Raw genomic sequence first — 13,650 nt, forward strand, 5'->3', positions numbered from 1 at the left:
TGTAGAAGATCACGGGGGAAGCCCATGTTGTGGAGTCCCCAATACTAGGTCTTTACATGAGGGTCCTGTGGTGCTGGAAGGTGACCTTGGAAATTCTGAAATGGGGGCTTAGCTCAGTGGAAAGATTTGTTGCCTTGGGAAGCAAAGTTGAGGTCTTGGGTAGTCATCATTAGCAGCCAATAACTCTAAGCTATCTAGGTCCTCTTTAATAGTGGCCACCTGACTAAGTGAACTGGGAAGCCCTATAGTTTGTAGATGCTCCCTTGAGAAAGAACTGCCTCGTGTCTGTGTCAGAAGAATCCTGCTCAAGGCTGGATAGGGCTTTCCATCCACTGGGCACTCATTAAAGTAAGATATCCCTTAAAACTTAGCAATATTCCTTTCCTTAACTGGTGTCTCTCCTCTAAGGTATTCCAGGTGGTGAGAGCACGTGCACCAATAACTGAGAAGGCAGGATGGGCTCCTTTTCATGCTGTGAACACACAATGAAGCAAGGATAAGGAGAGTTGCACCGCGAGCGTGGGGTGAGTGGACAAAGCACACCTGCTCTCATTAATCTGCAGGGCTTTGGAGGACCCCTGCTTACTATCAGCCTGTTTTACAGTGAGCCAAAAGGGTTATGGTGTCCTCTGGCCTTTTAGTGGGGGCCAGGTAGGGTATTTGAGGCCACTTTTCATAAGTGTTTCTTCCACAGGACACCATGAGTGTTTTGTTTTATAACCTTGAGGATCAGAACTTTTGTTGTGATAGAGGCCTGGGCAGCAGCAGCAGCAGTGGTAGCAGAAGCATGTAAGGGTCTGTATCGGTCAGAGTTTTGCAGGGAAAGAGAACTAATAGGATGTATGCATAGGGAGAAAGAGATCCATTTTCAGGAATTGCTTACTGGATTATACAGGCTAGACAGTTCAAAATCTGCAGGCTGGGCCAGCAGTCTGGAGGCCCAGGAAAAGCCAATGTTGCATGTCAAGTCTAAAGGCCATCTGCTGGCAGAATTGCCTCTTGCTGTGGGGAGGTCAGTCTTTTGTTCTGTTCAGGGCTTCAGTTGAATGGATGAGACTACCTTGTGGAGGACAATCTGCTTTACTCAAAGTCCACTGATTTAAATATTAATCTTATCAAAAACACTGTCACAGAAACATCAAGAATAAATAATGTTTGACCACATATCTGGGTACAATGGCCCAGCCAATTTGACATATGAAATTAACCATCACTTAATTAAAACAAAGCAATGAATTAAAAAGAAAAACATTAAAAGTCAAAATATATTTTTTAAAAAAAAAGAGAAATTCGGGCCGGGTGCAGTAGCTCATGCCTGTAATCCTAGCACTCTGGGAGGCCGAAGTGGGTGGATCGTTTGAGCTCAGGAGCTGGAGACCAGCCTGAGCAAGAGCAAGACCCTGTCTCTACTAAAAATAGAAGGAAATTAGCTGGACAACTAAAAATATGTAGAAAAAATTAGCCAGGCATGGTAGCGCATGCCTGTTGTCCCAGCTACTCAGGAGGCTGAGGCAGGAGGATCACTAGAGCCCAGGAGTTTGAGGTTGCTGTGAGCTAGGTTGAAGCCACGGCACTCTAGCCCAGGCAACAGAGTGAGACTCTGTCTCAAAAAAAAAAAAAAAAAAGAGAGAGAGAAATTAAGCATCACAGGGTCTTAGTGAGACATCTGCTCTTAAAAGTTCAAGACCAGCCTGGGCGATATGAGACCCTGTCTTTACAAAAAATAAAAATAAAAATAAATTACCTGGGTGTGATGGCTCACACCTGTGGTCCCAGCCACTCAGGAGGCTGAGGCAGGAGTTCAGCCCAGGAGTTCAAGGTTACAGTGAGCTATGATTGTACCACTGCACTCCAGGCTGGGCAACAGAGTGAGACCCTGTCTCTAAAAAATAAAAACTAAAAAAAGAGTATAGACTTTAGTACACATCATGGTACCTTTTTCTCTCATAAGTGACCACCGAATGGGCCCATATATCTCACAGGGTGTCGGTCTTTCCCTTGAGCAGTCTATAGAAAAGGGGCTGTGTGCAGCTGTGCCACCTGGTTAGCACTTGGATGGAAGATAAGGGGCACATCACCCATGGTCACAGGGTAAAAGTTGTTCCCCTGAGCCCAGCTCTGTCACAGCTTATGCTGGAATTGAGAACATGTAATTCAATCTGAAACACATGGATAGGTCTAGGCAAAGACTCTCAACACAGGGCCACTTTACAAAGGGATAATTTTCCAATTTCCAGTTTTTCTTTTTCTTGTTCTTTTTTCTTTTCTTTTCTTTCTTTCTTTTTTTTTTTTGGAGATAGGGTCTCACTCTGCCACCCAGGCTGGAGTGTAGTGGTGCAGTCATAGCTCACTATAACCACAAACTTCTGGTCTGAAGTGAACCTTCTACCTCGGCCTCCCAAAGTACTGGGATTACAGATGTGAGCCACCATGCCCAGCCCAAACTTTCTTTCTTGTGAAGCTGAAAACACAGGATAAGTCTTTCTTAAAATAAGGGCTTTGAGGTATGTTGGAAAGAAAAGGAAGTCCAGAGCCTTTTCTCCTCCACATCTGCCTAAGAAATATGTTCACATGCAACATGTGCACAAAGAACACTTTGCATTCATTAAAGAGAGAGGCAGGGCTAATGTACTGAACCTAAAAATTGTTCAGGCTACACAGCTAAATGGGGGGAAAATAAGTTGCAAAATGAAATGACTCCATTTTTATAAAGATGAATGTTAGTAGATTTTAGAAAATGAAAATTTGGGGGGAAATGAAAGAAGTTATCTGTGAGAGATGAGATTACAGGACACTTTTACTTTTCATGTTTTATATTTCTATAATGACTAACTTTGTATACCTTATTACTTTTGTAATCAGAAAAATAATTAATGGTATAATTAGTGGTAGAAACTACCAATCAAGTCTTTTCCCCTACTTTCCCCTAGACATTTAGAGTATATAAATTGGATCATACAAATTCAATCATTTTCAATTGCATCCTAAATGTCTGTGTTTGAGATCGTCTCTGCTCAGCAGATCAGCTATCAAAATTGTTGTTAGCCTGATGAAATATGTGTGGGTCATTTATTGCCAGCATATAACAAATGCTATGTGAGAATGGCCACATAGGGTTAGAGGCCATCTCTAACCTATGCAGGAGACCTCGGGTCCTCAACAGGCAGAGCAGTTCCAGCCTGCCACTGAGAGCCAAAGGAATGGCTCCTTCTGTCCCTTCTAAGTTTCTCTGAAGTTATTCACATCTCTTGTCTTTTCCTTTCTTTTGACCCATTTCATTCCTTAAATCCTCTAACATCTGGCTTCTCTCCCAGTTACAAGGGTGACAATACATTATGGGTTTTCCAGTGTAGTTCCCTTCCAGTGTATGTGACGTACTTTTGGACCATTGAAAGACTTCATATAGATAAGTTCATAAGTCAATCAAAATCCATTATCAGATTCTGTTTTTCAGTTTTCGGTGATAGAAACATGGTTTTTGTTCCACCTGCACTATGGAATTTGCTCTCTAGATGATTGCTGGTAACCTTCACATCACCTTCTCAGCCTTCTTTCAGTTTACCGGCTTTGTAGCATTTAAAACTGCTAATCATGTCTTCCTGTTTCAAATCTCCATTATTCTTCATGAATCTACACTCTCCTTCCTCTGTAAATGCTTCTTAACATACATAGTCAGCCTTCCGTATCTGTGGGTTCCACATGTATGGATTCGACCAATGGTGAATGGAAAATATTTTTTGGGGAAAAAAATGGATGGTTTCATCTGTACTGAACATGCATAGACTTTTCTTATCATTATTCACTAAACAATATGATATAACAACTATTATATATGAGTAGCATTTACATTGTATTGGGTATGAGTAATCTAGAGATGATTTAAAACATATGAGAGGATGTGTGTAAGTTATATGCAAATACTACACCCTTTTATATAAATATAAGGGACTAGAGCATCTCTGGATTTTGGTATCCACAGGAGTCCTGAAGCCAATCCCCCATGGCTACTGAGGGACAACCATGTATATTGGACTCTTAATTTCTTAGTCTATCTCCATCTGCATACATTCTATTCTCTCCCCACCCAACTACCCACTTCTTTCCTTGGATCCCCTAGTTTGGTTAAAGAGAGCTACTCAGATGAGTTATTTTCAACCACTTCCCCCTCTTCCTCCCACACCAACACCTGAGCATCCATACCCAATCAGTCCCTATATCCTACTTTCCAGTATCTCCCACAACTTTCCCTGCCTTCTCCCATATCCTCTGGTACATCCGTAGCTCAGACCCTCATCCCTCACTGCTATGCCTCAGCCTTTCTTTGACCACAGTCTCAGAACTATGTCTTGCCTAGAGGAATTCAGAGTTTTCATTCAGTAAGTCAGAGCGTTATTTAACCGTACTCAGAAGGAGGGGTAACTCATCTAGAAGCTGAGCAGAGTAAGTGGAGAACAACCAAGAAGACAGATGAGTTCTCCAATCTTGATCCTGTAAAGGTCCAAGACCTACATCAACTGGCACAACTAGTGTGGGCAGTAAGGAATGTAAGAAAACAAGTTTCCCAAGAGCCAGCTCCAGAACCCTACAGCAGCTAGGCTTTCCAGTGTGTGAATGGACCTCCAGACTGACTGGAGGTGTGGGTGTTTTTTTGTCTCAGTGGCTATGACTGAACAAGTTAGGTTGAGGCCATTATTAGAACACCCTGTGGCCTTTTATGTTTAAATCAAGAAGAAACTCCCTTCCTTATCTGTTTCCCCAGAATTACATAATACTTGTAAGGAACATATTTGGAAATTAATATTTTAGATAACAATGCACATTGCCCCCAAAATTGTGGCAAACATTGTCCAATGAGCTGTTTCTATCAATGTAATATAGACAGGAAACTTACTGTGAAATAATTTGGGTAGGGGCTGAGGTGAAGGAAACAACATGAGCATTTCTTTCTGGTCTGAAGGGTTCGCTGGTCAGTTGTCTGTATTCTCTGCATGTTAATTTTTTTCATTTATCCATGCTATTTATAGATCTGGTCTTGAAGGGAAGGAATAAGGCCTACACTCTACAATGACAATAGTACTGAGGTTGAAAAACCCTAATTTAAGCTGACCTTTCCTTTCATTAATTTAATTAGTGAACCTTGACAGCTATGTTTGAAGACTTTGGCTGAAGTTGCTGTAGTATCAGGTAAAATTTGTTCTGTATCTGCAGTTTTTAAAATTGGAATGTAAGAATTAAATCCTAATGTTTTCAAAGGAAAGAAATGTATACACTATATAAGACCCCACCCTGACCTCTTTACAGATGAGCAAACTGGGGGCCAGAAATAGATTCCTTATAGGGTAAATGAGTTCACTTCTTGCCATTTGTTTCCTCATTTGCAAAATGGGAGTAATTCTTGCCCTAATTCCTCACACTTTTTGAAGTCAAAGTACGAAAACTTACGTGAAAGCACTCTGTATGTTCTAAAGATGTCTGCATATATGTAGGGATTATTACTGACCATGACCTCATAGCTATGTACACAGCAAAGATTAAAACACTGGTAAATACAACTTATAGAAGCCAGGCATGGTGGCTCTTGCCTTGTGCTGTTTTTATTAGGTCTTATTGGTTGGAAAACTGAGTCTTCTCTCTATCACAGAGTAAACTTTTTGCTTTTTGAAATCTATAACTTTAGCTAAATGAATGATTTATTTTACAATGACCTGTGATCCTATTTTATGATACCAAGTGTTTTAAACCTTTGATGTTTGACAAACTGTCCAAAATCAAAATTTCAAATTATACTAGGGCCCCTGGAAGTCCAAGAGAGACATATTTGGCTTATTTGGTGTGTAAAATTACAGGAAGCATTGCCAAATATGAAATGGTAATTAACTTTCTTTGGGTCATATTTGTATAAATGTGTTATGAATATGTATTTCAAAATAGTATAAGATTCCTAAAATTCTAATATGTCTTGGTATATGTTACCAGCAACTATGATTATTATGTGAAATTGTTGTATGCCACAGAAATAACCAAATTTCCTTGTCAATTATGTCTTTAACCATGTCTATTCTAAGACTTGTCATCCACAATTATTATTTCTTTTTTTTTTTTTTTTGAGACAGAGTCTAACTCTGTTGCTCGGGCTAGAGTGCCGTGCGGCCTAGCTCACAGCAACCTCAAACTCCTGGGCTCAAGCAATCCTGCTGCCTCAGCCACCCGGGTAGCTGGGACTACAGGAGCACACCACCATGCCTGGCTAATTTTTTATGTTTTTAGTTGTCTGGCTAATATCTTTCTATTTATAGTAGAGATGGGTCTCACTCTTGCTCAGGCTGGTCTCGAACTCCTGAGCGCAAACAATCCACCCGCCTTGGCCTCCCAGAGTGCTAGGATTACAGGTGTGAGCCTCCTCGCCCGGCCCTAGATGTATCATTTGTAAATCTTTCCTCCTATTCTGTGAGTTGTTATTCCAATCTGATGGTATCAAGTGCAACAAACAAGTTTTTAAATTTGATGAATTTCAATTTACATATTTTTTCATTTGCGACTTTTGCTTTTGGTGTCACATCTAAGAAGTCTTTGTCTAATGCAAAGTTGTGAAGATTTACTCTTGAATTTTCTTGTAAGTTTTATAGTTTTTTTTCTTCTTCTCCTCCTTTCTCTTCCCTCCTTCTCCTCCTCTTTGGTATAGACAGGGCTTCACTATGTTGCCCAGGCTGGTCTCAAACTCATGGCCTCAAGCAATTCTCCTGCCTTGGCCTCCCAAAGTGTCGGTATTACAGGCGTGATATAGGTGTGAGCTGCTGGGCTGGCTGTTTTAATTCTTATATTTAGGTGTTTGATCCATTTTGAGTTAACTTGTGTGTATTGTTTAAAGTAAGAGTTGATATTTAGTTGTACCAACACCATTTGTTGAACAGACTATTCTTTCCCATTTGAATTATCTGGGCACAATTGCCAAACATCAGTTGCCCTCAAACATGGGGGTTTATTTCTGGGCTTTTAATTCTATTCCATTTATCTATATGTCTATCTTTATGCTTGTCTTATTTTTGGGCTTTGCTCTAAGTTTTGATATCAGAGATTGTAAGTCCTCCAAATATGTTCTTTCTCAAGATTATTTATGCTACTGTGGGTACACACAAATTTTAAGATCAGCTTGCCAATTTTTGCAAAAAAGTATCTGGGAAGGATTTTTTTTTTTTTGGAATTTGTTGAGTCTGTAGATGAATTTGGAGGGGTATTGCCATTCTAACAATTAATATTAAGTCCTCTGATCCATAAACATCTGAAAGCTTTGCATTCCTTTAGGTAATTTCTTTCATCAATATTTTGTAGTTTTTATAGTATAAGATCTACAATTCTCTTCTGGAAATTATCCCATGAATTTTATTTATTCATATTTAAATATATAAATTTATGTTCTATACATTAAGTATACTTTATTAAATTATACTAAATTTATTCCTGTATATTTCAAATTTATTCCTATACATTTTATTCTTTTTGATGTTGCCATCAATGGAATTGTTTTCTCAATTTCATTTTTGGGCCATTTAATGCTAGTATATACAAATAAAATTAATTTTTGTATATTAATCTCATATCCTTAAACCTTACCAAACTTATAAGTTTATGAGTTCTAATAGTTTCCTCCCCACTCCCCTTAGGATTTTCTGCATATAAGATTATGTCACCTGCAAATATTGTTACTTTTACTTCTTTCTAATCTGGATGTCTTTTGTTTCTTTTTCTTGCCTAATTGCTCTGGCTGGAACCTTCTGTATAATGTCGAGTAGAAGTGGTCTAAGCAGACATCCTTGTTTTATTCCTGATCTTAAGGTGGAAAAAAATTCTGTATGATTTTAGTTGTGGGTTTTTCTTAGATAGCTTTTACCAGGTTCAAGAATTTCTCATCTATCCCTAGTTTGTCAAGATTTTTAATCATAAAAGTGTTTCAACTTTTTAATATGCTTTTTCTGTATCTATTGAGAATATCATGTTTTTTAAAAAAATTGTATTAATAGGTTGTATTACACTGACTTTTTAAACCAACCTTTCATTACTGGGGTAAATCTTTGGTCATGGTATGATCCAGTTTTTAGGTTGCTGAATTTGATTTGGTTGGCAAGTATTTTGTTGAGGATCTTTGTGTTTGTATTCATACAAGTTATTGGTCTGTAATTTTCTTGTGATGTTGCAGTCTTGTTTGGTATCAGTGTAATACTGGCCTCACAGAGTGAGTTAGGAAGTGTTTTCTCCTGTTCTAGTTTGGGGGAAAGTTTGTGAAGATTTGGTGTTAATTCTTCTTTAAATGTTTTGTCAAATTCACCATTGTAGCCATGTAATCCTGAACTTTTCTTTGTTGAAAAGTTTTTAATTACTAATTCAATCTCTTTATTTGTTGTAGATTGCCTATTTAAGTTTGAGTAGTTTGTCTTTCTAGAAATTTGTCCATTTCTTCTAAGTTATCTGATTTATTGGCATAAAGTAGTCTATAGAATTCCCTTGTAATTCTTTCTATCTTGTAAAGTCAATGGTGATATGCCCTTTCATTCTTGATTTTAGTAATTTGAGTCTTTTCTCTGTGTGCCTTTTCCCCCCTCTTTTCCCTTAATTAGTCAGTGTAAGGGTTTGCCAATTTTTTGATGGTTTCAAAGAAACATGTTTTGTTGATTTTTTAATATTGTTTTCATCGTCCACTTCATTAGTGTTTACTCTAATCTTTATTTCCTTCCCCCATGCCCCCTTTTTAGATTTAGTTTTCTGTTCTTTTCCCAGGGTTTTAAGGTAGATTACTGATTTGAGATCTTTGTATCTTTAATATATGTTTTTAATGTTATAAATTTTCTTGTAAGCACTTCTTTAGTCACATTCCTTAAGTTTTGGTATATTACTTTTTAAAAAATGTATCTCAGGGTATTTTCAAATTTCTCTTGTCATTTTTTCTTTGACCTGTTTGTTATTTAGGAGTCTTTATTTCTACATAGTTTTTGAATTTTCTAGGTTTCCTTCTGTTACTAATTTGTAATTTCATTCCATTGTGTTCAGAGAACATACCTTGTACCGTTTCAATACTTCGGAATTTATTGAAGCTTGTTTTATGGTCTAGCATATGGTATAACCTGGAGAATGTTCCATGTGCTCTTGAGAAGAATAAGTATTCTGCTGTTGTTGGGTGAGATGTTCTATAAATACATTAGGTGTAGTTTATAGCCCTGTTCTAATGTTTTGTTTCTTTGTTAATTTCCTGCCTAGTTTTTCTATCCTTTATTCAAAGTGGGGTGATATCTCCAACTATTATTGCTCAATTGTTTATTTCTCCCTCAGTTTTTGTCAATTTTTACTTCAGAATTCTAATAGCAAAATACAGAATTGTCAAGTACTTTATGGGCTCTGTTGTGAGGTGGACAAATGTTTATAATTATTATAGCTTCTTGATGGATTTAGTCTTTTGTCACTATAAAATGACCCCCTTTATCTTTGGTAAGTTTTTATTTTCAAGTCTATTGTGTATGATAATAGTTTAGCCACTCCAGCTCTCCAACGATTGCTGTTTAGATGGTATGTATTTTTCATTGTACTTTTTCTTGAATCTAAAGTGTGTCTCCTGTGGACAGCATGTAGTGGGATCTTGTTTTTTAAACCCAGAATGACAGTATTTGCCTTATGATTGTGTAATCCATTCACATTTAATGTTATAATTGATATGGTTAGATTTATATCTGTCACTTTCTTTTTTGTGTCCCACATATATCATTTTTGTTCTTTTCTTCCTTTTCTGGTTTCTTTTGTACTAAGTGAACACTTTCTAGTATAATATTTTAATTCCTTTAATGATCTTTCTATATGCATTTGATTATTTTCTTAGTTGTTACTCCAGCTCTAGGAATTACAGTACACATCTTCTCAAAATCTACTCTGGCTTTATAGTAATTTTATTCCAAAGAAACACAGAATGTCACTCCTATACAGCTCTATTCCTTTCTCAGTTTTTTTGTTAATGTTACACATATTGTATCTCTATATGTTAAAAATGTGTCAATACAATGCTGTAATACTTTTTATAAATTAATGTATTTCAAAATGGCTGAAGATAGAGCAAGTACATATAGCTTTTTATATTAACTTTTTATTCACCATTTCGTGTTCTCTTCATTTTTCTGTGGATTATTACAATACAGCTTTCCTCTCATCTTTGTGTTCATCACAAATATGCATTTCTATGTTATAGGTACAATGCTATAATTAAATACGTATTGTTTTATAGAACTGCTTTTAAAATCACCTCAAAAAGAAAGGAGAATAGGTAATTTATTATGTTCCTACATAATTATTTTTATTGACCTATTTTCCCCCCAGGATTTGGATTACTTTGTGATCTCCCTGAAAAACTTCCTTGAATATTTTTTTGTAAGATAGGTTTCCTAGGAACAAATTCACTCCAATCACCCCCTTTAAAAAAAGTTTCTGAGAATGTCCTCATTTTGCCTTCATTTCTGACAGTTTTGCTAAACTCAAGATTCTTTGTTGACAGGCTTTTTCCCCCTGACCCCTAACAATCTGAAAGTTATCCCTCTGCCTTCAAGCCTCCATTATTTCTCATGAGAAGTTAACCATTAATAGGGTTTTGTTATACACAATGAGTGACTTTTTTCTCTTGTTTTTAAGATTTTTTCTTTCATCGTTTTTGCTTTGATATATCTGGGTATGGATCTTTCTATTATATCTCACAATGATCTTAATGTTTTTCATCAAATTTGGGATTTTTAGGCATTATTATTTTGAAACAGAGTCTTGCTCTATCACCTTGGCTAGAGTGCCATGGCATCAGCCTAGCTCACAGCAACCTCAAACTCCTGAACTCAAGCAATCCTTCTGCCTCAGCCTCCAGAGTAGCTGGGACTATAGGTGCACACCACCACACCTGGCTAATTTTTTCTGTTTTTAGCAGAGACAAGGTCTTGCTCTTGCTCAGGCTGGTATCAAAACCCTGACCTCAAAGGATCCTTCCACCTCAGCTGCCCAGAATGCTAGGATTACAGGTGTGAGCCACTATGCCTGGCCTTCAGGCATTATTTTATCTAATAATTTTTCTGCTTTTTCTTTCTCTTGTAACTCCTTCTGCATACGTATTTTTTTCCAATAAGCCCTTTCTAAAGCACAAATGATGTCCTGTATTTTCTGAGGATGTTTATTTTTCTTCTTTTTTCTCCTGTTCTTTGGATTGCATTACCTGTATTGATTATCTCTACGTTTGCAGATTTTCTACTGTGAGCTCAAATCTTTCTACTGCTCCTCAAATGAATTTTTCATTGTAGTTATTGTACTTTTTAACTCCAGAATTTCCATTTGGTTCTTTTAAAGTAACCCTTCTCTTTCTTAGATTTTATGGAATATTGTTCACATAACTTTCTTTATGTCCAGCACGGTTTCATTTTTTTTGTTTCTTTTGAACGTATTATAATACCACTTTGACATTTTTGTCTGCTTCCAAACTATGGGCCTCCCTCAAAGTCAGTTTCTGTTGATGGCCTTTCTCCCCTGTGTATGGATCAGTTTCCTGTTTCTTTGCATAGCTTGTAATTTGTGTCGAGGACTGGATATTTTTTATTTTATATTTTTATTTCAGCATATTATGGGGGTACAAAAGTTTAGGTTATGTATATTGCCCTTGCCTACCCTCGCCCCTAGTCAGAGCTTCAAGCATGTCCATTCGCCAGTCAGTGTGCTTCGCACTCATTATGTAGGTATACACACATCCCTTCCCTCCCTGCATCTGCCCAACACCCAATTAGTGTTATTCCGAAATGTGCACTTAGGTGATGATCAGGGAAACCAATTTGATGGTGAGTACATGTGGTGCTTATTTTTCCATTCTTGGGATACTTCACTTAGTAGAATGGGTTCCAACTCTATCCAGGAGAACCAAAGAGATGTTGTATCACCGTTATTTCTTATAGCCGAGTAATACTCCATGGTATACATACACCACATTTTATTAATCCACTCATGAATTGATGGGTAATTGGGTTGTTTCTACATCTTTGCGATTGTGAATTGTGCTGGTATAAACATTTGGGTGCAGATGTCTTTTTTGTAGAATAACTTTTGTTCTTTTGGGTAGATGCCCAATAATGGGATTGCTGGATCAAATAGTAGGTCTGCTTGAATCTGTTTAAGGTATCTCCATATTGCTTTCCACAGAGGTTGCACTAGTTTGCATTCCCACCAGCAGTGTATGAGTGTTCCTGTCTCTCTGCATCCACACCAACATTTATTGTTTTGGGACTTTTTGATAAAGACCATTCTCACTGGAGTTAAGTGATATCTCATTGTGGTTTTGATCTGCATTTCCCTGATGATTAGAGCTGCTGAGTATTTTTTCATATGTTTGTTAGCCATTCTTCTATCTTCTTTTGAAAAATTTCTATTCATGTCCTTTGCCCACTTTTTGATACGGTTGTTTGATTTTTTCTTGCTGATTTTCCTGAGTTCTAAATAGATTCTAGTTATCAGTCCTTTTTCTTTTTTGAGACAGAGTCTCGCTCTGTTGCCCGGGCTAGAGTGAGTGCCGTGGCGTCAACCTAGCTCACAGCAACCTCAGACTCCTGGACTTAAGCGATCCTACTGCCTCAGCCTCCCGAGTAGCTGGGACTACAGAAATGGGCCACCATGCCTGGCTAATTTTTTGTATATATATTTTTAGTTGGCCAGATAATTTCTTTCTATTTTTTTTTTTAGTAGAGACGGGGTCTCACTCTTGCTCAGGCTGGTCTCGAACTCCTGACCTCGAGCGATCCACCCGCCTCAGCCTCCCAGAGTGCTAGGATTACAGGCGTGAGCCACCGCGCCCGGCCTATCAGTCCTTTATTGAATGTGTAGCATGTGAAAATTTTTTCCCATTCTGTAGGTTGTCTATTTGCTCTCGTGACTGTTTCTTTGGCTGTGCAGAAGCTTTTTAATTTAATCAGGTCCCATTTATTTATTTTTGTTGTTGCTCTCATTGCCTTTGGGGTTTTCTTCATAAATTCTTTGCCTAGGCCAATGTCTATAAGAGTCTTCCCCACATTTTCTTCTAGAATTCTAATAGTTTCACACCTAAGGTTTAAGTCTGTTATCCATCGTGATTTGATTTTTGTGAGAGGTGAAAGGTGTGGGTCCCGTTTCAGTCTTCTACATGTGGCTATCCAGTTTTCCCAGCACCATTTATTGAATAAGGATTCTTTTCCCCAGAGTATGTTTTTGTCTGCTTTGTCAAAGATTAGATGGCTATATGAGGATGGTTTTATATCTGGATTTTCTATTCTGTTCCACTGGTCTGTGTCCCTGTACCTGTGCCAATACCAAGCAGTTTTAGTAACCACAGCCTTGTAGTATAGTTTGAAGTCTGGTAAATTAATACCTCCCATTTTGTTCTCATTGCCTAAAATTGCTTTTGCTAAAAGGGGTCTTCTCTGGTTCCATACAAAGTGTAAAATTATTTCTTTTATATCTGTGAAAAATGATGTTGGTACTTTCATAGGGATTGCATTGAATCTGTAGATCACTTTGGGTAATATAGACATTTTAATAATGTTGATTCTTCCAATCCATGAGCATGGTAATGGTTTTCCACCTGTTTACATGCTCTGCGATTTCCTTCCTCAGTGTTTCATA

The 13,650-nt window shown here is 37.6% G+C and overlaps 1 long non-coding RNA gene across 3 annotated transcripts in view; it reads left to right on the plus strand.

The window, feature by feature from the left end:
- LOC123637247 overlaps positions 1-13,650 on the plus strand; it is a 34,903-nt gene that overhangs the window by 2,640 nt on the left and 18,613 nt on the right. For all 3 annotated transcript variants that reach the window (XR_006734777.1, XR_006734776.1, XR_006734778.1), the window contains exon 2: positions 409-524. This is a non-coding gene — a long non-coding RNA (uncharacterized LOC123637247). The remainder of the gene's footprint in view (positions 1-408; positions 525-13,650) is intronic.

Source organism: Lemur catta, chromosome 4 (assembly GCF_020740605.2).
Source record: "Lemur catta isolate mLemCat1 chromosome 4, mLemCat1.pri, whole genome shotgun sequence".
NCBI lineage: Eukaryota > Metazoa > Chordata > Mammalia > Primates > Lemuridae > Lemur > Lemur catta.